The sequence below is a fragment of the Podarcis erhardii genome (assembly GCF_964252035.2).
Source record: "Podarcis erhardii genome assembly, chromosome: 8".
Classification (NCBI taxonomy): Eukaryota; Metazoa; Chordata; class Lepidosauria; order Squamata; family Lacertidae; genus Podarcis; species Podarcis erhardii.
The window spans coordinates 17,856,167-17,883,125 of record NC_138499.1 but is presented as its reverse complement, the minus strand read 5'-3'; the positions used below and the strand labels follow the sequence as shown (position 1 = coordinate 17,883,125).

General features: G+C 41.1%; 2 protein-coding genes across 8 annotated transcripts in view; one reads left to right on the top strand and one right to left on the bottom strand.

The window, feature by feature from the left end:
• The window catches only part of AARD (alanine and arginine rich domain containing protein), a 603,924-nt gene that overhangs the window by 761 nt on the left and 576,204 nt on the right, over nucleotides 1–26,959 (top strand). The window lies entirely within an intron of this gene.
• TRPS1 (transcriptional repressor GATA binding 1) overlaps nucleotides 1–26,959 on the bottom strand; it is a 236,691-nt gene that overhangs the window by 186,831 nt on the left and 22,901 nt on the right. The gene's annotated exons all lie outside the window — the stretch shown is intronic.

The window sequence follows — 26,959 nt, the reverse complement described above, 5'->3', positions numbered from 1 at the left end:
CCACTACAAAGTACATAATCATCAAATGGAAAGTAGCAACAAATACAGAACACTCAAACAGAAATCATTAATCACTAATTAGAACACAAAAGGGGGAAAAACACTCACATAAGAAAAAACCATTTAAAAATCAATTTAATCACTTGAAGAAAGTCATTTGGATCACTGGAAGAAACCATTTGTGGCCATGGTGGATCAAGAGCTTTCATTTTCTCCATAGTCTCATTCATAATTATGTTGAATTATATTAGATTAAGAATCTTGGTCCTCTTTTTCCCCACCAGTGTCCCAGTCTCATTCACCAATGCCACCTTCCTTCCAATTCTGACCTTTACAATGCTGTGGAGTGGATCCATTGGACTGATAAAATCCAGAAGTTATTTTGTTTTCTTAAACCACATCTTAGAAGCAAAGCATCTACTATACTTTCCTGGCAGAAACAAGTCTTGAAAAGGCCTTCAAGTTATGTGTTATGTGCACTGGCTAAAACATAACCTCCTTTGAAGTAATGTTGCTACCTGTGTAAAAAAATAAGCTTTGAATGTCCTGCAGATATAAAGACTCGGTTTACGGATTATTCAGCTGATTTAGTTAAGAAGATGAGAAGAACCCAGAAAAAGATGAGGCAAGATAGCAACTAAATGCAGGGCCAGTCAATCACACACCTGTTGGTTGAGGTTAAATCACACCATCCTGAATGGTGATGAGCCAATCAATGTTAACTTATAGCCCCCACACTCATCTGGAGTTATGTCCCACTTTCAAATGCCACACAAAACTCTGGCTAATTTTATTAAAACGATTCAAGCAATTAATTTTCTTCTTATTGCATCATACTCAAGTAAAAAATAATATCACATCACTCATTGGAACTCAAGGAGCAGCAATTAGTTCTTTGAGGAATGTTGAGGTATGACGTTCATGAATAAGCCTAGAAGTTGCAGCTACTCAATAGGCGAATAAAGCGACGCTGTCTTAGAGCACGCTCAGATTTCTGTAATACTGTATGTGAGATTGCTCAACATCCTCTTTCACTTGATATTCTACTCATTGACACCTGAACAGTGCATCCCATTGCAAGGAGATTATATCAGATAGGTAAGTTAGATAGCGATACCAAAAATGACAAACTGCAACTAAAAAGCTTGACATCTTCAGAATGCTTCAGAATCCACTAAGTAGCTCCTGCCCCGAAAAATGGAGACCATTATTACAAACATACAAGCAAAAATATTCAAGTAAAGTCACCAAATATTTTTTAAAGGAATGAATTCATAAAGCATTACAAAAGGACTGGCGACAACATTTATTATTCATCTGCGGCTTTGCCTTTTATGAATAATGCAAAATAGCCTAAACACATATTGATAAAATCTTAGTGCTACAAAAATACCTTTGTGTGGATTAGTATGTATGTAGAGTAAGAGCATGCAAAAGAATGCATATTTTATGTTTAAGATTGTGAGATTAGGTATTAAAATACATGCTGTATTTCCAAGTAATTCACAATATATTCATATATTCTTGAGTGTATGTTTATGTTTATGCTTGTGTATTTCCCTCGACAGCCTGTTCCGCCAAAAAAACAGTCTTATTTTATTTTATTATTAAAATAATCTTCTTCCACAAACATTAAATTCTACAGGTTTCCTGCAGATCTGGGAAATTCTGGGCCCTTCTGGCACTAAACCTCCAACATTGTTTTGATTATCCAATGTTGATTCAACATTTGAGTTGCTACACAGAAAAAACTATGGGGTTGTATCCAATAGTTTCACAGTGGGTGGCAGCTGCCCTATAGGGTCAGTAGTTCCTCTTGAACAGTTTAGATTGTGTAGCACTGAATCACCTGAAATCAGGCTGAGGAACCTCCAAAGGCGCAAGATCCCTCTGCCTAATTTTGGGCAATTCCCCTTCACATTGCAGTCCTGTGCAACGGGATCAACCCAGGGAAGAAGGAGAAGGGAAATATTGGTTGTTCAAGCTGCTGTACAATCACTAGATACAATCCATGGTGTTTTCATCCATTAATGAAAACTGGAAATCTGAACATTTTATTTATTTTAAACATTTTAAGGCCAATTTTCAATACAATGCCAATAAACGAGATCTCAGCAGGCCTGTGAAAGCTTATGTACAAAGATGTGGCCCTGTGCTATTCTATTATACCTGAGTGCAAGGAGCCATGCCATTTTCACACAGCACCAATCTAATATTGGTTCCAAAATTTGTGAGCTATGCAGTACATGCCGCCACACTGATGCCTGGAGTTTTACTCTACAGAGGCCTAAAAAATAAAAATAAACTGAAGAGGGTAGTCAAGGAGAATACTGTAACTGCCCTAATAATTGCTCCAGTTGTATAGGGAGCACAACATCCCATTTTGTGAAATGTGGGCATCTGGGGTATTGTGTGGGATACTTCCCCAAAAGTCTACGTAAGAACAAAAAAGTAAAAATCTCACACAGAGATCTCGCACAAGCCTTTACATATGGCCCAATTCTGAGTGACGCTAATAGAATGCAGATATGCTTTTATTTTAGCCACAGTCTTGTTATGGTGAGGGTGTGCGTGAGGTCTAGAATTTGTATCTGTGTTTCAAACTAAGGATGCTTAATTGTATTTCAATGTCTACAAAGTGCTGCTAGGCCTTTACTACTAACATGTGCAATCCCGTTTTACAAGCAGCCTGCTCTTAATCAGCTTCCAAACGTCCCCACAAGTTTGCTTCCTTCACTTCCCCCATGCACGTAATCTTCCACAGCATGGGAAAGAGGACGGGCACATGACAGCTCTTGCTGTGGTACAGCTCTGTTTCATAGCTGCCTTATTAATTAAAAGCAACAAAATGGCAGACATTTCGGCTAAATGCACAAAGACGGTTGAACCAAAACCCAGGCCATATGATTATGAAGTGCAACGAACAAAAGGCACCAAAATGAGGGCTTCCCTTCACGTTTGCCACACTCCTTTCCGTAGCATGAGTAACAAACACGCAGGGGTTAACAGAGTGAGAAAGTGGTGAAAACTTGAAAACCAGTTTTGAGAGATCAGTCAACAATCCTGTACAAAGCCTGGGTGTGTGCTCTGCTCGCATCACTGTAAATGGAGCCTTCCAGAAGTTTCGTGACAACCTTTCAATCAGTTTAGCGTTTGTGCAAGAGTTCCAGTGTGGGATGCAACATACATTTTATCTCTTGCCTAGTCTTCATCAAAACAATCTGGGTTTTAATTAAATAAATTGCACTGGTTTGGTTTGGAGAATTCTTATGTCAATGCTCATGTAAAACGTAACATGTTCCCCCCCCCTCACAAAGCCTTTCCAAACTACAAACATATGGTGCAGGGATACGTGCAAAATTCATCCCACCATATGGTGTTTTACACTTCCACTTTATTGTTGCCAACAGATGCGATGGAAGCAAGCCTCAATTACTTGAACCTTGATTACCGCAGTCTCTCAGCTAACTAGGTTGGCTGTCCCAACATCACCCCCAAAACATACCTCAATGTTAAGGTTACCATGCAGGGGTACCTCTGGTTACAAACTTAATTCGTTCTGGAGGTCCGTAATTAAGCTGAAACCGTTCTTATCCTGAGGCGTGCTTTTGCTAATGGGTCCTCCAGCGCGCCATTTCCGTTCTCATCCTGGGGCAAAGTTCGCAACCAGGACCAGCTACTTCCAGGTTAGCGGAGTTCGTAACCTGAAGCGTTCGTAACCAGAGGTACCACTGTATTGGGAGAGATCTGAACAACATATTCAATCTCAGCATCTCTAGATTCAATCTCAGCATCTCCAAAAGAGAGTTGGGAACAAGCACTGTCTGAAACCTTGGAAGCCACTGGCAGTAGATAATGCTGAATGAGACAGACCATCGCTCTATCTCCCTGCAACCTCTGCACTCTCTCTCTCTTTCTCTCCCTCTCTGACAGCAGCCCCATAAGAGATTTCAAAGATAGGAAGACAGTACAGTTGTACTTCAGGTTACAGACGCTTCAGTCCGCTAACCCAGAAATAGTACCTCGGGTTAATAACTTTGCTTCAGGATGAGAACAGAAATCATGCTCCAGCAGCCCGGAAGCAGCCGGAGGCCCCATTAGGTAAAGTGGTGCTTCAGGTTAAGAACAGTTTCAGGTTAAGTACGGACCTCCGGAACGAATTAAGTTCTTAACCTGAGGTACCACTGTACCCTACAATTCCCAGCTGATGTGCTTGGGAACATTGCTTGGAGGGGAAGGGTCAAGCTAGCCAGTAGTCTGACTGGGAATGGATTGTTGGGAATAAATATTTTCCTTTGTGCAGCTGGTGTGGGGAGAGGGAAATAAAGCAGAATGGCTAATTAATGTGCACCACTTCTCTCCGAAGGTAAGTCCCAAAACACATACCTTATGGCTGCCAATTGTGTGCTCATTCTCGATAATCACAGGTTCTAATCAATAAAAATAAACAGATAAATATATCTTTTTGTCAGCCGGTATTCCAAGCCAGTATTTTAAATATGAGCTCCCGGGAAGCAGAAAGTAATATTTCTTTTTGTATTTTCTACTTTGCTGAATATGCAGATTGCACTCAGTGTAATAAAAACTATAAATCTTACAAATAAATTACTTTTCTCAGCCATTTAATTTCCCATCCCCCCCCCAATACATCCCAATCCCAAAACGTTTTACAAAGCTGTGCCTCAGAAAAGTTCCATTCCTGTACAATGCTAAGCTCAATATGTCACACATTATCTGTAACTCAAGTTCAGTGTAGCATATACATTATTGTTTCCCCTAAGTGCACAACCACCCATTCTTTACTTGTATTCTGAATGGGGAAGGTTTTGAAGTACTAGCTACCAGCCATATTTCTGAACTAGGCAAGAGATGAACAACTTGGACCAGAAAAACTGTCCTTCCCGACATGAGACATCACAGAATCTTTTGTCCCTTCTCCTCCACGGCCAACACAGGCTTTAAGCAGCTCAGCTCAGCATTTAACAATTTGCCTGGTTGCCATAGGTGACAAGGAATTCCTTGCAATCAAATGACTGGGCTGGAAGGGAAGGAGGGGCCCTATCCATTTGTCTGTCTTCAGACAGGCAAAATAAAGTCAGGAAAGCCAGCTGGATCAGCCCAGTACCTCATCAAAATCCGGCATCCTGCTCTATCAGTGACCAACCAGACCAAGCAGGACCTGAGTGCAACAACACTATCTCCTCCTGTGGTTTTCAGTAACTGGTATTCTTAATACAGTGGTACCTCGGGTTAAGTACTTAATTCGTTCCGGAGGTCCGTACTTAACCTGAAACTGTTCTTAACCTGAAGCACCACTTTAGCTAATAGGGCCTCCCGCTGCCGCCACGCCACCGGAGCACAATTTCTGTTCTCATCCTGAAGCAAAGTTCTTAACCTGAAGCACTATTTCTGGGTTAGCCAAGTCTGTAACCTGAAGCATATGTAACCTGAAGCGTGTGTAACCTGAGGTACCACTTTAGTTCTGTCCTACACGAATTTCCCCAATCCCCTTTTAATGCCACCCAATGTCGGTGGCCTTCACTGCCTCTTGTAGAAGTGAACTGCATAGTTTAAATATCCATTTTGCGAAGAAGTTCTTTCCCAAATCTTCCAACACCTCCCTTCAGTGAATGTCCTCAAGTTCTGCTGTCATGAGAGCGGGAGAAAAACCTCTCTACCCACTTTCTCCATACTGTGCATAATTTTATACATGCCTATCAAGTTACCTCTTACTCGTCTTTTCTTTAAACCAGTGTTTCCCAGACTTGGGTCTCCAGCTGTTTTTGGACTACAACTCCCATCATCCCTAGCTAGAAAGATCAGTGGTCAGGGATGATGGGAACTACAGTCTGAAAACAGCTGGAAAACCAAGTTTAGGAAACACAGCTCCAAACGAAGGCAAGCCCATCCCTGAACTGCATCCTTCCTCTACCGGTCAACATAGTAGGTGGGAATTGACTAGCCTGCTAAGATGTTAATATTCTCCATTTCATTGATGGACACGGGGTGCGGGTTCTTTTCATCTGCAGCTAGCATGAAAATGCAAGATATTAAGATTCTTATAGGATAGTAACTTTTGTAGGTTGCCTCAGTGGATCACTGCTGTTTCCTGAATGCTGGGTTGTTGACAAAGTGAGCAGCTCTGGGAGACTTTGCTATGGTTCTTCTTGCTTTCTGCATAGCAGAGGTAAGGGTTTAAAAGCCCTCTGCTTGGGTCTAAACTGGCTGAGGGATGTAGCAGATGGAAAATGTGGCTCTCTAGGGATAAAGCACCCTATGTTGAAGATCCAATGGGAAGCACTTAGGGCCAATTTGGATTCTGAACTGCAGTTGCCTCAACTCAACCCAAGCATTGCTGTTTTTATTGTTTTTTATTATTTAGAATTCAGATTAATCGGAAGCAACAAGGTAAATATATTTTATACTTTTTAACTGTGTTTATTCACATGTAACTGACAAGACAAAGAGAACAAAAAAAGTTACTTTTTTAAAAGAGTGGTGGAAAGGAACCAATCCCTGAATTACATTTTCCCCACCTCCACACATCTCTTCAGAGACTGCTGTCTTCACTGCAGTAAATACATAATCACTATTTATTTCAAAAAGGGTTGGGGCGAGCTGTAACTATGTGCATTTTATAGTGCAATGTTTTTAAAAGGGGAACTTCCTACAATGATGGACAGAGCTTTATACCTGCCAACTTTTGTTGTACTGGAATTTGAAAGCACATGTTTTCAGACACACACACACTCACCTGTTCTTTCAAACTCTTGTTCCTTTAGAGAACAGGAAGCTTACTGCTTTTGAAGGAAACACATTTATATTAGCTATAGTAGCCACTTAATCATAGTTGAGCTCTAATATATACATAAGCAATGCATTATTCTCCCTGAATTTCATTTCCAATACGAATTACAGGGCCTAAAAACCTGAAAGGGAAGTAATCTACTAATTATTTTTTAGATGATATTATGGGGCCAATGCTAACTTTATCCATGACACAAACTAGCCACTTCCAGAACAGGAAAGCCATTACAGATGACAATCCTGTTTCTCACAGTTTACTGAACATAAAGTGTTATTCACTATTGCTCATCAGATAATAAAAGCTTGCTTTGAGACTAAAATACATAACCTGATCGACTGGAGCCATCTTTCAGTGTAAAGATCATTTAGAGAAGGCCGTAGAACCACAAAGCATGTCCATACAGGTAGCAGCTTCTCCTATCAGAACTATCCACCTGCTCAAGGTGCTCATATATGGAAGTACCATCACAGAGTCATTTTCCTCCAACTCTTCCTATACAATTCCACAAGTTCCACATTGCACTTATGATTTATAAAATAAGAGAAGGGAAGAATTGACAAAGGCATCTTGGTAACAGAAACAATACTCAAGAACCCAAGCTAGTTGCCATGCAATCTCTCCTGTGGTATCCCAAGGGCTCCCCAGTATATTTTAGTGCTTATTCTGCATTGCAGGGGGTTGGAATAGATGACTCTTGGAACCTTCCAACTATACAATTCTATGATCCTCACAGAGCAGTGAAATGAAGGTGGCAGAGGGAATCAATATGGGAGTCGATCTTAAGGTAATGGATGGCAAATATCAAACCTCTTTTAACAGTGGTTAGGCGCAGTATCTCACATGGAATCCCTAACTTTCATTAGAAATAGATTCTAACAAGCACAGAGCTATATTTATCTACATCTGTGTCATCTGCGTGACAATGTATGATCAAGGTACCAGAAGTACTGCATATATGGCTGGTTCAATATGCTTTAATAAGCAAGCAAACAGATCTCAAGTCCAAAAACTGAGGCTAAGTTCTACTTGGAGGTCATGACATGGGAACTATCCTCCTTAATCCAAGGTAAGTGGTAAGAGCTCCTGCTCCTCAGTGACCAAGGGCTACTGTACATGTTCACTGCTACCCTCTTTAGTAAATATTTCCAGGATTAAATTCTGATACAGATTCCAGAGCTAAGCCCTGAGAAGACCTCATAGACAGATACTGAAGCTATGCCACAGGCTGCCAATTTGGCACCTGCAGGCACACATACACCTTTAGGGGCTTCCCCAAATGCCCACTGGATCACCCTGCTGCGCTGTTCCCCCAGAAATTGGACTTGAAAAAAACTTTTGGTTGTAGCCAGTAAAAAAAAAAAAACTTTGGTTGTAGCTGAGTGTGCGCACTGCTATGACAGTTTCTCCAGTTTGCAAACATGTACATAGGCCCAATAAGATTGTGCTATGTAGTTCTAATAGATTTTATATTGGTTCTTATTTTCATCTATAAGCTGCCTTGGAAGCTGCAGGGGGAAAGGCTGGGTATAAATTATTATTATAATTTTTAATCATCATCCTGCCGGATCATTCCCTAGACTCTTTCGAAGCTTAGGATATCTGCAGCTTCACAAAGCCACTATCTTGGTATTCTTTAAATTAGTGCATTGCAATGCATGCATTAAAATAAGCACTGGGGGTTTCAGTCCATTCTGTTGCACTGATGTCAGTCAGCAGGATAAGAATTGAAATAAATCAGCTGAAATTTAAACAAGTGGGTTACAGATACCAATGCAGGAAAGCATATATGGAATCAGTCTCGGACACTTGACAATTTGACAAAAACTGCTAACCAAACTGACTCATCCGTTTCCTATTGCAGAGGACAGGCAAACTAAACATTAATCAGAGGCCCACACCCAGTCCTAAAGCTTTCTCATTTTTAATTATTATTTTGTCTCATTTTTAATTAATCTCAGTTTATGACTGAAGCAGCTCACCTGTGACTTTTGGCAAATAATGCTTCTATTCTCTGCTACACCTGACTACTTGGAGGGCCAACAACACAATAAAGATTCTGAAGTGATTTGCACTTTTACTCTGCTGTGTTTTGCATGCTTATTTTATTTATTTAAGACATTTCTACACTAACCTTCATCAATGCTTTCAGGGTAGTTTATAAATACTGGTTAAATCAGAGCAACATATAATAAATTACATGTTAATAAATATATTTAAAATATTAGTGAACAGAAATATTTTCTTATTGTCAGAAGCAAATCATCCTGTGTTCATTGGGCTTTACCGCCAGGTACGATTTACAGGAGTTCGATCTCAACATACGCTATCAGTTAAACACTCATTTTTTAAAAGCATGGGATAAAAGATTCAAATGGATCATTCCATATTATTTCAAACCCTCCCTTCACTGTGTTTTTATTTAATCTGAATTCATAAACATGGCATAGAAAAGGTACACTGTGGTATGTTCATTTCTCCCCTGTCTTCAAGTCATGACAGCCATGTTCTCTCTCAATGTTTCCCAAATTTGAATCTCCAGCTGTTGTTGGACTACAGTTTCCATGGTCCCTGGCCACTGGTCCTGCTAGCTAGGGATGATGGGAGTTGTTGTCCAAAAACAGCTGGAGACCCAAGTCTGGGAAACACTAATGCCTCCACCATCAGAGAAAGTATACCTCTGCATATCAATTGCCGGAAATAGCATAGGGGCATAGTGCTGCTTTCAAGTCTCTCAGGTCCTGTTTTCTGGCCCCACAAAGGCATCCAGTTGACCCCTGTGAGAACAGGATGCTGGGCTAAATGGGCCTTTGATCTGATCCAACAGGGTTCTACTTCTTATGTTCTTATTGGCTAGGAGCCCACCCACATAGTCAAAGTAAAGGTAAAGAGTAAAGGGACCCCTGACCATTAGGTCCAATCGTGACCGACTCTGGGGTTGTGGCGCTCATCTCGGTTTATTGGCCGAGGGAGCTGGCGTACAGCATCCAAGTCATGTGGCCAGCATGACTAAGCCACTTCTGGCGAACCAGAGCAGCACACGGAAACGCCGTTTACCTTCCTGCCGGAGCAATTCCTATTTATCTACTTGCACTTTGACGTGCTTTCGAACTGCTAGGTTGGCAGGAGCTGGGACTGAGCAACGGGAGCTCACCCCGTTGCGAGGATTCGAACCGCCGACCTTCTGATCGGCAAGTCCTAGGCTCTGTGGTTTAACCCACAGCACCACCCGCATCCCCCACATAGTCAAAACTCAACCTTAAAAGCGACTTTGTGCATCTGAAGCAATATATAATCATCATCATCATAGTTATGTGAATGTTTCCTATCTCCAATATATTTTGAGTTGAAGGGCCAAACGAGAGGTAATGCCTGAGGTAACAAGGCGGCTTTTGAAGACAGGAAAAGTAGCTATTTTGTTGAGAGTTTCAATCCTTCCCTCCCTTGCTTAGTCTTTCCCCAATCTAAATCACCATCCCCAAAGTTGCAATTAGCTCTGAAAGGAGAAAAGACAGGTACAGAAACTACACATGTCATTTCCCCTTCTAATTAACATTTGTGTTGTTTTTTCCAACCATAAGAGATCCTAATTATGGACACCTAGTTTAGCCTTGAGATGTTATGATCTCTGAAGCTCCCTTCACATGTTTTGGGTGTGATGGCTTGCTCACGCAGTGATCGGGGAGAAGGGCTGTTCTGCTGATGAAGGCATTAGACACAATACTGGCCCTCACAGATGTTCACACATTGGGGTGGATGTCTGAAGGAAGTAAGCCTATACATGAGCTGCTATCCGGATTTAGGTTTTAACACTACCAGGCCACTATACAACTGGAACTATTGATCATGTAAAGACCTAGACACAAACAAATGTTCACTCATGGGACTGGTGGTGCATCCAACACCAGTTGTGGAGCCCCACTTCCTGGTCATTACATAAGGATCGCTTCACAAGTAAGGGGAACTTTATATTACACAGGAATTAAGCCATGTTCCTTATGGTAGCATAATACTAGTACTTGGTGCAATTTCAGTAGGTTTTTTTTTATTTAAACAAGTATTAGAATAATGGTCAAATGCACCTCCTCCTCCCTCCCGCCCTCAAAAAAAGAGACTAAATTTGAGCTTATTTCCAACATTTGATTAGCAAAGTGCTATTTGCCATTAAGCTGCTTTTGGCATTATTTGCAATTACTGCATCACATACATTTACGCTATCAGTCAGCTACTGTTGAATTTGAAGCAGTCATACCAATTGGAAAAAAAACCCCAATCTTTAGTCCTGTATATTCACTTTCATATTGCATTGTTCAACAGAGTACACTATCGACCCAGTAGTTTCTACCAAAGGAGATTTTTGCGTATTGGCAAAAAATATTAAGCAAATAACCACTGCCAAGATCAGACCAGCCATCTTATACTGCTGTGAGGATAAAATGGGTGACGGAGAAAACTAAGTATTCTGCCTTGATCTCTTTGGTGGAAAAGTAGGATATAAATGTAGTAAATAAGCAAAAGGAAATTACCGTACTTGTGATAGGGCTGGCATTGGTGTAAAGTTGTGGTATGTAATAAGGGTATGTGATCATGAATTGTAGGAGCATAGGATCCAACATTAAGTTTGCCTTTTCCCTGCTACCAACATCCTACCCATGACTCTGCCCTATTTTGGCCATTCCAGCAACATATTGAGAAGTTCTACTGGCATTACTTGCATGCATGGTGATAGCGTTTATATTGTTCCACCACCTCCTACAGCCTCTCAGCTGGTGTTACTCCAGTACTCGATGCCACCCTTAGATGCTTCTCTCTTCTAGCAAGCCTTTCCCCCAGCTGTCATGTGAATTGCTATCTCCTTGCCTCCTTTATTTTTCTATTTGTTGAAATATATCTGTTCTTGCTGTTATTGAACGCTTTAATATTTCTGTGTTGTTAGTCACCTTGGGTATCTCGGAAATGAGACAAAAGTGGACTATATATATGCTATTTTCTTGTATTTATAGTCCCCTATCTTCTATCACGAAACCCAAGATGATACACTTGTGATTCCCAGGCAGTCCCTCACCCAGGCACTCATTATGTGTTTTCAAACCATGCTGTGGACACACATACACAAATCAATCCATCAATGAATAAGGTAGCAAAGGTGAGACAGTAAATATAAACTTGTGAGATTTTTGCTGCACTTACTTGCAAAGGCTACAGAAAGGAAATGAGAAGGTTCAGTACAGGCAGAAGAGAGTTGAACAGAATTCAGAGGGTTCCCAGTGGCCTGATTTCTTTGTACACTTACCCAAGTGTAAGACTCTTTGAACTCAGCTAGTCACACTTCTAAAGAAACACACTTAGGATTGTGCTGCAAGGCAGGCAACTTATTTCCCTACTCAAGAAAACTAAACAACTTATACTCAAACCATAATTTCCAGCAGTGCCAACCTTTTGTCTAATAGGGCAATAATTGATTCCCACATACAATTTGTAAAGATCACATCTGTGGAAATGACATATGTATTCCTTGAGCAGTCAGCTACCACCTACTGTATTAGGAATATTTATTCCTATATGCGTTGATTTTTTTAAACTGCCTTTGATCCAGCATGGGCTCCTGTCTGAGACAGTAAGATACAAGCAGAAAATCTAGCTGCAGAGCAAGTCTTAGTTAACTATTCCTTTATGCTGCTTTTGAAAGATTGCAATGAAACAAAAGGTTCTGCTGGCCCCAACACTGACCATCAGCACACTACTTTTGGTAAAGGCATGTTTCTGATTTAGCCATCCACCTTCTTGAACAAACTCTCTGTGCTTCCATTGAAAAATCCACCTTATCACTATTAAAGAACTGAGCTACAAAGATGAACTCGGTCAACCTTCTGCTTTAAAAGAGTTCATCCAAACTCTCGATCATTTCAGTCATCCTTTTAAAAAGATGGGAAGCTGCTTTATACAGAGTGAAACCATCAGCCCATCTCGCTTAACACTGTCAACACGGATAGGCAGCAGTTCTCCAGGGTCTCAGGCAGGGAGTCTTCCTCAGCCCTTCCTGGAACCTTCTGCATGCAAACCTGGAACCTGGAACATTCTGCATGCAAAGCAGATGTTCTCTGGACACACACTTACATTGACATGTGTTACGTCCTGCTCAGCTGTGTAATGGTCTGGCACTGGCAACACTTTTTTAAAATCAGCAGCATCCTTTACAATAAGGGACATCTGGTAACCACAAGGGAAAGCTCAACGTGAACAACTACTTCCGTATCTTTTAAGATACGTAATGAATCCAGTGCTCAAACCAACATTTGCCACAGAATTAAAAAGCTATCTGGACATTCAATAGCAAACATGAATTTCGCTACATTGATTTATATATATATAGCTGAGTAAAGTGAAGACGACGGGGGTTTGAACATCTTAATGCTTAAAGAAATAAAATAAAATTATGAGCTATTCCTGAGCACAGCAGCCACTCCTGCTACATTCTTGAAGGTCTTTATAGCACAGCCTGCAACAACCTAGCACCTTCCAGATATTTGACTACAACTCCCATCAACCCCAGGCAGCACAGCCAAGATGGCTGGGAATGATGGGAGCTCTAGTTCAAATCAATGAAGGTTGTTATTATATCTTATAATGTGGATACCACATTTTAAAGCCCACAAATGAGTTTAAAATAAAAAAGGAGTGTTCAAAGTATACAATCACAACTTCTCCGATTCGTTCCCCTCTAATATACACACAAGATAGTAACTTATTTTCACACTCCCCATAATAATTAGGCAACCCTCCTCTCTGGCCAATTTCTTTGACCACCTCATTTTGCAACACAGGACTAGAGTCTGTCCTTTATATAAAGATGAAAACGTTTCTTCAAAAAGCTGCAGAGAGCTGAATACAAACGTCAAACAATAGTTTTCTATTTAAATTTTAAAAAGCTTTAAAAGTGATGTTGCGTAACTACAACAAAGTCTACCAGAAACCACCTATCAAGTTTCTGCCCCCCCCCCCCACCATCCTCTGCTTAAGCTGTAGGCTGTCCACAGACAACTGAGAACATGGAATTTTCAGAAGTGAACACAAACGCTCAGTCTGGCCTTAAACTATTCAGCAGCTGCCACCGTTAAACAATACGTTGGCAAACTGCCTGCCCTTATTGAGCATTTTCCAATTTGCAATTGCTGACTCGTTTGTATAGTGACATGGGGAAGCACTGAGGATGACGTGCTCTACAGCACAAGTCATGGTATCAGAAAGAGATTAACTCATTTCATACAACTCTTTCCTATGCTCCACAGCAAAAGTGTTGAAGACAGCCTTGGTGTCAGCATTAGGAAATTCTTTTCATCTGCCAGTTATTAAAGCAACGAAAGACAGTTTGCCTTGCAAGCAACACAAATGTTACCCTGGAATGATAAGTATGTGTTTACAGAAAGGTATTCACAATCTATATATCGTGATTGAGGTCTATCTCAACGAACTAATCAAGAGTTGTAAACCATAAGATAAACCTTGGTCGCATAAGCCCATATTCAGAGAACATGCTAAGCCAAGCCATGGCTGAGTGTAGTAGCAAAATGTCCAGGGACCAGCGAAGTGACCACAATCTCCTCCCTTGGGATCTGCAAACTTGCACATTCATGCTAGGCCATGGGTTGACTTAGCATGATATGCAAACCAGGTCAATGTTTGCCACTGTCTTTTTGCATTACTAAAATTATGCAAGTATACTGCAGTTCCAGCAAATGTTAAGCCTTCTGTATTTAAAAAGCAAAATAATTGCATCCTGGTATAATTAAACACCGGGAAACTTATTTAAAGCTTAATAATACATTTTTAAAATATTGCTTTGAATTGTGTACTATATGCTACTATTTGCCAACTGGTGTTTCCCCCACTGCAAGTGAAAATAAATATTTATGCTACACAATCATCAAGAAATATATATTTTAACACCTTTGAAACAATTTTCCAAGTTACAGTTTGAATCAACCAGCCATAGGTGCAGACTTCCGTCTCAATCATTTGGGTCGTTATTTATGTCTTGCGTTTGATGAAGTAGAATTTACTCCACTAAAGCTTATGCTGTAATAAATTTGCTGTTCTTTAAAGTGAACAGACTCCTTGTCATTTTTTTGCAGCAAAACAGACAACATGGTTGGCCCTCTGGAATTATTTAAGGTCTTTTGATTTTGCAGCAATTATGGCCTAATGTTTCCCTCTATTGAAAAGGCACACTGGAAACATATTACATCAGCCTAACTTTTCAAAATAATTATTTATCATGCTGGGAGTGCGGGAAGCATTACGTTAGAATCAGATTTAAGATGATAGTCTAAGATATTGGCCAATATGCAGCAAAATTTGAAACAGTAATTATTTGAAACAGTAATGCTTTTAAAGACCAATGCTCCAACCATAAACATATGTTATTGGAAGAAATTCTGCTGATTTTTAAATAATTAAGTTCTAAAGGCTCATTCATACTCTCTGCTCACATAGCTATACACGACTGCAACCTTGGTCTGCAATCCTAACTGTGTCTACTCAGAAGTAAGTGTCATTGAATTCAGGTAAATGGGATTAGGATTGCACCCGAAATTCAAAATGATACCTCATAGGAAATTTATAAACATAGCAAATATTTGTTCATGCATCAAGGCTGCAATCCTAAACACAGTTACTGGGAATTGAACCTAATAACAAACTGGGCTCTATCTCTGCCCTACTTGGAGATGGGTGACTGAACCTGTATGCAAAGATCTCCCACTGGTCTGTAGCCCTTTCCCTTTATTTCTAACTAACAAACACTACAACAGTTCTCTTTGAAAGACAAAGAAAGAAAGAAAATATTGTTATTATTAGACTTTTTAGTTGCTTGTTGCACAGAAAGGTCTCCAAGCAACTTTTAAAAAAGCAAGCAAAAATACATCATAATATAGACCCATTCACACAAAAACAGTACATTACTACAACTGAAGGAAGAGAAACAGAGATAAAAGGCAAAGCTGTTTTCTGGAGTACTTCCTGCGATAAGACAAGTAAACTCAGCTGCAAAGGAACACATATTAAAGCTTCGCCAGGCTTACGGGTTTATGTGAATACCAACAGTACTCATCTGTAAGCAGATCACAAAAAGAAATCGTTTCAGCCACTGAACTAAATAGAAAAAGAATAGAAGGCAAAGACCTGCATTCCTTTAAACTTCTAGTGAAGACCGAGCTAGCTCCCACAAATTAGTTACAGGAGTAATGATTCACAGCCTAATATGCTTGAGGGAAAGGAGTTCTCCAAAAATAGGAAAATCTTCCTCTCTCTCTATTTTTATTTTTTTGCTTGATTGCAAAGCAACCCACAAAAATCACATACAAAGTTTATGTGAATTCAGGAGATGGATTTAAAACTCAAATAATGAACAAAAGGACACCAGATGGATGTATGGCAAGTCCTTTGGTTTGTCTTAAGCCCTAACCAAGCAAAAGTTCTTTGCTAGGACTACAAAACATACATACCAACACGATGTTTCCCTTCCCTCCCAAGCCTCTGTAAAGTTTCAAAAGGCTTGCTAAGCAGTGTAAATAGGATAGGAAAAGAGAGAGGCAGAGAGAGGGAGAACCACAAGGATTAACTCTAACATGTCCCTGTATCATCCTATAACTTCCCCTTCGATGTGTGTACAAAAGCGACTCGCTGATCAAACAGCTTTTTTGTACTGTACCAGAGCCAAAAGCAGTCAATTACTTACTCTCATGTAGACTTTTATAAGAGATAACAGTTATCTGCACTGAATAGGCACATGCCCTTTTTTTATTACTAAATTGGTTGGGAAAGAAAGAGATACAAAAGGGTTTCTGTGCCGCTCACAGCTTCAACCAGCCCTTACACAGACCAACAAAACAGAACCAAAAGGGGGAGAAAAGAAAAAGGCAGACAGCCTCTCTTCACACAACTGAACCGCTCTGAAGTTCAACTCTGGCCTGCGAAATACCTAGCATCTGAGAAACAACTGTTGTTGAGAAGTCAGTGCTTGAAGATGGAAAGCTTACTTTTCTTTCTGATACCTGCATCTGACAAGTCGCTTCCACTATTTGCCTTTTGGGAAGATATTAAAAGTTTGCTCATGTGAACAAACGTGCATTGGCTTTCCCCAAGACCAACTAAGACGTCTTACCCGCCTTTCAGCGTGAGGTTTCCAGGCAGGTTCCAACAATGGAAAAACACAGTATAAAACAGATTATAATCAAGAGAATAGGATGGGTTCCAATGCATAATCCGGCCAGTGCATCTTCAGCACATGACAATAAATCCTCTGAGGAGGAAATTCCACAGTTTAGGGGCTTCCTCTCCTGGGCCCCACCACTCTGCATGTCTGAGATTAGTGGACGTAGACAGCAACATCCCTCAAAGTAGCACTCGGTCGCTCCATCCGGCTGCCATTTTAACTTCCCACACAATATCTACTACTGTTGCTCTGAAGCAACACCATCTTATTAATTGGGGGCAGAGTCATGATCCGAAACAAAACCACCACAAGAATAGGTTACCACAAAATTTTCTGTGAGGAAACTAAAAATAACTGTTAGAGCCAAATGCCCGTCTCTGCTTGGAGTGCTGGGCCAGATTAACTCTTTGTTTTTAAGCGGGGAAGGGTGGGCAGGCATCAAAATTGGGCTCTGCCAGTGCAATGAGGCCTATTTGAGTGGCAGCCATATTATGCCAACACCTGGTCCATACTTTCCGACAGTTTAGAGTGCACGTAAGCAATGCCATTTCTGAATGCTTCTTCACGCAAGAGCTCCCTTGTAAAACAGGGAGGGTAACGTAAAGACTTTCAGAGAGAAATAATCTAGGCAAGCCCCTCTAACCGCTACTCTAAATTTCTACTTTCATGGGGATATTTCCTAACATTTTGGATCACTGAAAAACGCAACCCATTGCCTGTCGTCTGAAGGCCATTTTATCACCTTGCTCTGCTGCACATGCAGACTGCTCTACCTCAACTACGCAGGAGAGTCCCAGTTTCCATCTGTGATAAATGCTGAAGGGTAAAGGAAAGCCACCTCAATTTCTTGGCAGGAATCGCCCAGGTTTGCCAGCATAGACAGTCGAGAGCAATAAAGGCCACAGCCGTGATTTTGCATGCGCTGGCTGGTTCAGTCGGAAGGTCTGCGTATTTAAAATTCTACAATGTTTGTTTGCCCACGCACAGCCTGTGTTTGACAAAACAGTACATGTTGGAATAAAGGTGAGTGCTGCGGCCAGGTGAGAATTCCAGGCTGGTTGCAAGAGAAAAGAGCCTTCCTGAAAATGAAACAGGAACTGACTTTGATGGTTTTATCACTTCAGACTGCAGGTGGGGAGGGGGTTGTTTTTAAAACCTTCTCTATATGCAGTACATCAGGTAAATATTGATAGCGTGGTTCTCTCCCTGACGTGCTAATTGATTAAATGTAGTAAGTTGTGGGGGTTTTTACGTCAAGGAATATTCAAAATTAGAAGCCTCCCCATATACAATGACACGCTTCTGCAGCCTGAAGCAAGCGTACAGTTCATGACGCCACAAACTCATTTCTGTAGACTTGCTGAAAAGGACAAGGAGAAAACCATAGTCCAGGACTGGATGGAGACTGCAAGGAGAACCTCGATTTTTATTTTAAACAATTGTAGAACAGAGGATTGGTTTTTAAGTCTGAATATTCCCCAGAATCACTTAAATTCCCCCAAACGTCTCAGTATCTCTACCATTTTTCTGCACAGCTCTCCACCACAGAGATAAAAACAGATCATCTCATAAAATGATAGGATAAAATGCAGAGGCCCGTAAGCTCTGCCCTGACCTTCTTAGAGGAATGGCAGAATGATAAATATGCAAAAGATCCACAATTAACTTATAATGCTGTACCATGGTCTTTGTCTAGAACCAATTTTGGGCCAGCTCCTCAAGTGGGGAAGTCAGGAAGCTCCTGTTTTGGGGACAGTTTGGAGATCCCCAATAATGGAGATTTGCAATATCAATTTCCAGCAAGACAGAGAAGTACAGGAAACAGGATGTGCGTGTCAACTGCAACTCAAGGCAGGCACATATCTTTGGTACAAAAAGTACAAGGGGCTTTATCAACGAAAATGGGGAGGAGAAAGGGACCGATCCTTGCCCTAGAGGATCCTACAATCTAAACTGACATGTGTTTGTTCAGTTACTCAATCCTGTAGTGAAAAGGCCACTGAACATATTTAGCAGCCAGGAAAACTGATGTTTCATTAGTAAACACAGACCAGATGGCAACTGCCAGCCTCTTCTGCAGTGCCCACTATTTCTATCAAGTGCATTCCTTATTTAGCCTAAACATTCAATCCCTTCCTCTCTCTCTCTCTCTCTCTTTAAAAAACAACAACAAAACTTTCTTTTCAGACTACAACATTAAACAATTGCTGCTCAAGGATGGTAGCTTAATGGGAGGAAAGGATATACAGCAGACCTTTTCAGAAGTAGCAGCATTATGGGAGTTTCGCTGCCATCATTTTTCTCCCCTCACGTTATTAACCAAAAGTATGCCTCCTCACATATTTGTGGGAAAGGATAGCTGTATAGACAGGCTAAATGTATTTATAAAAGAGGGGCATATTACGCGTTACACATGCTTCAGAGGATACTAAGCAGAAAAGGGCTTCTATCGTCTTACAAACATGTAGAAAGTACACATTAACCGACAGCCACACCACAGCGAAAGAAAAACCATTAGAGAGCAGTTAAAACAAGCTGATATCCAGGAAGCCCCAACCCACAAAAACCAGTGAAGCTAAAGCAGGAATTACCAGCCTAACTCAAGAAAAGCTGTTTTGAGTTTTCCCACAAGAGTAGCTGACTAAAACCAAACCTGAGCAATGGAACTAAAGTGGAAGGGCAGTTCACAACCACTTGCACCGCAGAAATGGGGAGCAAGGAGGCACTAGAACCATGTCTTGTGTGGATATGTAAAAGCATAGTATGCTCACAAGTCAGGGTCGCTGTTTTAGAACGAAAGATGAAAATCTAGCCTGCCATTCTGTTTCCAACAGTGACTGAAGAGATGCTTCTCAAAGCTTCATATCCAAAACAAGAAGACAAGAGCCCTGTGTGCCACAAACACACACCCCAATAGCATCAGCTGGTATTCTGTGATATACACATTGGACGAAACCAGATGGGGATCCTGTAACCCTCCAGAGGTTGTAGGACTCCAGCTCCCCTCATTCCCAGTCAGCATGGCAATGGTCATGGGTGATAGGAGATGGAGTCCAACAACATCTGGAGGGCCACAGATTAGCCAACCTTAATCTAAACCACGTTTGGAAATGAGCCAAACTCATAGAACTATGGTTTGTTAAAGTCAGTGTGGTGTAGTGGTTAGAGTGTTGGACTAAGAAGACTCAGTTAATGTCTGAGTTGGAATGAACCCTGGTCTCCCAGATTCTAACAAACAAACAAAAAACACCTCTCATAGTTGATAGATACTTCTCCTCCATGAAATTGCCTATTTTCTTTTTTAAAAGCTGTGTACGATAACCGTCACCAAACCATCTTATTGCAATTACCGGTAAGTGTTGTATGAAGAAATTATGTATTTTATCTGTCTTGAACCTACAGCTAATACGTTTTATTCGGCAACCAGGAATTATAATGCTATGTGAGGGGAATTGAAAGAGCATCTCTTCTCTGATACCTTTTCAAATCACTCCCTGCTCAAAAGCTTCTCATTTCAATGTGACCAAAATCCCATTTCAGTCAGTCCACTGAAATGGGTAGCAGTTGGAAATACATTTCCCATACTTTCTAGCAGCAACAGGCTCCCTCTTGAATGCTTCCAACAACAGCATACCTTCCAACATTAAACACATATGCAGTAATTTAGCTGTATCATCTTTACACAGCAATGTGTAAACCCCAGTCCAGACACTTACTTGAGGCAATAAATGGCTTTCCATGGGCTAGGTTGAGAGGCCTTGAAAATTACCAATAACTAATAAGAGATAAATTACTGCTCAGTTAAGATAAAATAAGCTTAGCTCAGTGTTTCACAAAGCTTTGAAATGTTATTAGCTGCTACTGTGCATGCATGGTGATTAGTGGTAGGCCGCCTCCTCCTTAGATACTTCTCACATACATTAGATGGTCTAATTAAAGCAAATGCTGACTGTGTCATCACTGACACACCAGAAACTACTCTGATGTGTGTTTGTGTGTTCTCAACCCACCAAGGGTTCTACTATTGGATGGCAGCTTCTGTTATGGGATGACATTGTTCTTGAAAGCTCCATGTGTCTGTAAGAGTCAAGGAACTTTGAGAAAGTTAGTCTTGCAATAAGAATGGCTAAAGACCTGTATTATAGAACATGCTTCTTCCCCTTCTCGCTCTCAAAAAACCTGGTATGTATCGTTCAGGTACACAGTGGCCAGAATTACTACTCTTATACAGAAAAGAAAAAGGTGGGCTTGGAATACCTGTGTTGGAACATGCAATGTCTAGAAGATGAACTATCTTCAGTCCAAATCATATTTTACCAGGGCAGTGTAGTTTACATATAGCTGGACTATATATACTGCTTCAGTAATAAGGGTTGGATGAATGGTATGATTTCCTTCTATGGCGGCGTTATCCACACAGAGACTACAGAACTCATGTCAGAAGGAGCCAAACCATTCACAGAGTTTCTTCCTGCAGACATAACTAAAACAGCATAGGATCTAGCCACACCAGACATCACTCACCTAAATGAGTCCAGAATTCCTTTTCACTCCAACCCTAAATACAATGCAAAGAAGTATAAATTTGGGTGTCCTCAATCTGTCTAGGATTAGGACATCAGAAAACAAGTCCTACTGACAATGTGGGAGGACCACAGCTCAGCGGTAGCACATCTGTCTTGCAAGCAGAAGGTCTAAGATTCAATCCCTGGTGTCTCCAGATACAGTGGTACCTCGGGTTAGGAACTTAATTCATTCCGGAGGTGCGTTCTTAACCTGGAACTGTTCTTAACCTGAAGCACCACTTTAGCTAATGGGGCCTCCCACTGCTGCCGCGCCGCCAGAGCACGATTTCTGTTCCCATCCTGAAGCAAAGTTCTTAACCTGAGGTACTATTTCTGGGTTAGTGGAGTCTGTAACCTGAAGCGTATGTAACCTGAGGTACCACTGTAGTTCTAAGGAAAGTTCTTGCCTGAAACCCTAGAGAGCTGCTGTCAGTCAGAGTAGACAGTACTGAACTAGATGGACCTGATTCAGTGTAAGACAGGTTCAAATGTGTGTTCTTCTTTTATCAAAGGCACTGGTACAAACCTATTTCTTTTGGCCAAAAAAATCCAAATCCCCTTTAAGCATGCAGGAATTGTATTGTGTTTATGTTTGCACACCCAAACAATCTTACTAGCCAGTGCCATTAACAATTCAGGCAACTTTACTACACTTATAAAACTAAGATAATGCATTTGGGAAATTCGCACATTCATCTTTGAAAAGCAAAAGCAATTTGTGTCACCATGCATTAACATAACTTCTAAGTGTCCAATGCAAATTCAGATTTGTATGCGGAAGCCTAAGATGGAGACATGCTGCCTACATGTGCCTTGATGTGCCGCAGTGGAGGGAAGTTTATATGCATGCTTATGATGATTTACAGACACACAGCACAAGTTATAAAGGAAATACTAGCTACGTGACTTGACTATAATGATAATATCAAGCAGTTTCAATTGGATACTATGAGTCAAGTCTCTTGTATAGAGCCACTCAGTTATTGTGGCTACATCCATTTATACCCAGGTTTCTCAAAATGGGTATGAAGAGCTACAAAAAGCTCCACCAAGTTGTTTGTTGATTTTTAAAAATCTCTTTCACTGATACACTTTGTCCTGTGCATAGCCAAATACATGAAAAGTACAGCCACAGAGAGAGCACATCCTTTTTCATTATGGACAAAGATAAGGCATCATAGCGTCCATTTGCTATTCTACCGAGTGACCCTATAATCCTTACTTGGAAGTTAGTTCCAGTCAAACCAATACTATAGGAAGAGTTAATGTAATCCATTGACTACTCCATTGCATGGCTCAGAAGTCTTCATTATCATATATAATACCCATCATCCTATTTAATCTATTTATTTAAATATTTATATCCCACCTGTCAGAACAAGTGTCCCAAATATCATCACTGTTCTAAATCCTAAGTACAGTAAGTGCTAAGTGTCGCAATCTAGGTCACCCAAACTGAAAGCTAACATTTTAAAGTTAAATTTAGACCAGAGTGATTCAGCAAAACTGCTTTTATAGTAAGAGGGATCCTCCTGTCTGAAACTAACAAGCTTTCAAAATTGCACAAGTTTCTTCATTAAGCAATCAATTACATAATAACAGTTCCCTAATCTATTGATCACATCAGATACCTTTTAGTGGTCTTGTCTTCTAATTTATGAGTCTCCCTCCTACTCATGTCTCAGAGTTAGTCTCCACAGAAGACTGGTTTGAAAGGCCTATCCTGCTACAATATGGAGCAGGAGAGGAATTGAAACATTGCATCCACATCACCAGAAGAATCTGTTCTGGCTGCAGCATGCCAGACGTGTACATATGGATGCCATGCTTAGAAAGGTTTCCTAAACTAAAATCTGAATGCACATAGGCTCAAACACAACCAATACCTAGATTTAATGTGGGATATATAGTGTGCCCTTTTGGCCTGCACGCATTCGATTTTTAACTTTTAGGCGCTATACAAAAGTGATGCTCAGACATGTGCAGGCATTCCCAGTAATCAGGCGGACACAATCCAACTTCCCCTACCTAGATAGTAAGCTTAACCAAACCAGCTAAATGAGTTACTAGACATTAATCCACCACGCTGGTCTCAATTCATTTCTGTCAAGTCAGAGTTTTGAACCCTTGATTTATGCGGTACAGTTTTCAGGGATCTGAACGTCTCAGAACAACTTCATTTCCATCAGTGTTTATCTCTTGATTCTGCAATCCATGGAAACATAGGAAGAGAGAGCTCTTCCAGATCAGACTAAAAGGTCTGCCTTCCTAGTCCAGCAAGCAAGGCAAGAAGGCAACAGCTCTCTCTCCACTGTTGCTCCCTAGCAGCTGGCATTCAATGGCTCACCATCTTGCTCTTAAGCACTGGTAGATTAATGGTTAATTATTTCTTGATCACAAAACCAGAAATCTACAGACATATTGTTCCAAAGGAATTTATAAACAGATTTGTTTTATCCCTTTTTTGGAGGGGTGGGGAACAGAGGACAGGGAACAGCTATATCCATTATGGGGACTCATGCTGAAAATATAGATAAATTCTACTTACCAGCATCTGTTCTCTGGGTTTCTTTTCTAAAGCAACTAGTTCTTATTGATCTACACACTTTTCTTATATATAATTCCATTACCACTTTGATAATAACAAGATAATTAAATACAAGACAGGGCATGCATCATACTGGGGAGTCTTTGGACTAATGAATTGTTGATCAGCACAACAGAAAGCACAATATATTCCATCACACAGGGGCACCAATATATCATTGCTTTCTTGCAGAGTCCTCAGGAAAGATAACAACATCTCCAGACACTTCTACATGCCCCCAAATGAGAAGGGCATATAGTGCAAGGACAGAGAAGAATGAGGGAGATGGGCAAGACTGTGACTGGGTGGCAGTTGGTGTTTATTGCCATCCCATCATATTTCATCAGCCCCAGGAATTGCCCAGTTCTAGACATGCAACAACAGGATAAGGTAATAAGAATCCTGAGGCGGCAAAATGAACTGCACCAGTCTAGACTATTGCTAGGGTCATCAGTTTGGAAGGGCCACCTTGTACATCACAGAACAAACTTCCTAGTCCAGCTCATTTTCAGCTGTGCTTGTTTTCTATCTGCATGGAGTTTTTAAATGTATCATTCAATAGTGTGACCACCTCCTCCCTCCCTCCAGCTTGAAGAGGTACACTCAATTCTTTCACCTGACACCTTCTCCGCCGCATATGTTGGCCATACCTCAGCCCATCCGTAAGAAACTTAGCAACATCCAAAAGCAACCACAAGGAGTGAAAAGGGCGTTTTGCCAAGGGCTAACTGACATGACCCATATTTGGACATACTAAATTTAGTCTCATTTTGTTTTGACAGCTTGGACTGAATATAAAGCAGGGTGTAGGTGCACAGTAGTGTTTTCGGATTATTACTTCACTTCCAACAAGTCACGAGGATTTGACAGAATCATAAAACCTGAACCAAGGCCTACAGACAACAGAAGTGCGAACACTGGCTCTCAACTTTTTTAATAACAGGAACACAGGAAGAGAGGTACCTGGGAGGGTCATGAAACTTTGGCTATGTCCTTCTGCTCTATCTCAGCACTTTCTTTTAGCCAATCACTCCCACTGCTGCCCTGCAAAACTGGCTTATGGGCCTTTCATTTATTACTCATTCTTCTCTCAGCATCACAGAAAGGAAGCTGATGACTGATGGATAGTACGAGCTAGAAAAATGAAATAGTGGGAAATACTGGAAGGAGTTGTGGTAAGTAATAAACCTATTCCCCAGCTGTTTGGAGGGGGTAGGGTAAGAAGTGAAAGTTGTATGAGGAAGGCCAGGTAACTATGCCTGAAAGTTGCATACCAAGATCTCTATATGGCCAAAAGCCACAAGACGTAAGACAAATCCCAGCTCAGAATTTCCTACATGGACTGGCAGCAGTCCTCCAGGGTCTCAGACAGGGGTCTGGGGATTGAACTTGGGATGTTCTGCATGAAAAATAGCTGCTCTACCACTAAGCTATGACCTTTCCCCTTAGTGCAGTTGCTCAGGAGGCAAGGCATCATGGATGCAATTACCTGATGCTGTGATAGCAGAAAGGCACCCTCTCTTATAGCTGTGAACATGTGACATGATTCCTTAAATCCCTACATCTACTTCCTGCCCACTTCTGGAGCCAAGCTTCTTGTCCTTACCTTCAAAACCCTTCCTTGCCCTGCTCTCCACCCTTAAAAGTCCCTTTCTATGACTTTGGTTCATTCAGGTCCACCAACGTCTGCTATCCAAAGGTTAAAGCAGCTCTGCCCTTATTACATGGGAAGCTGTCATGTACAGAGTCGGACCATGCTCCATGTAGCTCAATATGGCCTACTCTGACTGGAAACAGCTCTCAGGGGCCTCAGACAGGGAGCATTCCCAGTCCTAGCTACAGGTGTCACTGACTGCACCCAGGACCTTCTACATTCAAGGCAGATGCTCTACCACTCCCAGTTTTCATCCTTCTCTTTAGCTACTCCTTATGTCTGAAACCAGTTGCCAAAATGCCTCTCTACAACCACCTTCCTTACTCTTTTCAAGGGCTTCCTCTAACCTCACATTTTCCAGGAAAACTTTGAATCATGCCCCGAGTCCCAATGCTGAAAGTCAGCCAAAGTAACGCATGTATAATTGTATCTTCTTCTCCTGCTTACCCCTACTTCCAACACCCCCTTCTTTCATGCTTTCCTGTGTTTGTTTTAGAATGGAAGCCTCTTGGGAGCTGTCAAATCTGTTCTTTATAAAGTGCCCGGCTTGATTATATACCTCCAAGGAAGTTTCCACTTATGCATACGAAGTTCGTTGTCCTTCCCCATATCCCAGTATCTTACTGCTAAGTAGCCCATCATTTTTTGTTCATTTCTTTCAGTTTGTCCACAATCCCAAGGAAAAGGCCTACCATGGAACATGTAAACTGGGATGCTATCACCACCATCCTGCCTACTGCTGCAGGGTGAAGAGGAGAGAGGTCTGTTGCTCAAATACCATACTTTGCACCCATCCCCACAGATCAAAATTATGATGTGACATTTGCAAGGTATGTGCTGTAGTTGGTCATACTCTTCAGAGATCCATCAGTGGTTTCAATAGGGGAGCCATTTTTATTAGCTGCATAGTCCCAGACCTAAAAATCACATTTCTGTTACCCGCACAGCCATTAACTGCAGCCTCTGGCATTTCATGCTCCTGAACAATCTGAATGTTCTAGGGTTGTAACTTTCAGATCATGCATAGCCACACACAGGCCAAAAGTTGCAACCCCAGCAACCCTCTGCGGCACTACAGAAAGAACTCCTTAGATTATACACTTATTACGTGGCATCTCTAAAAATATTGCCACCA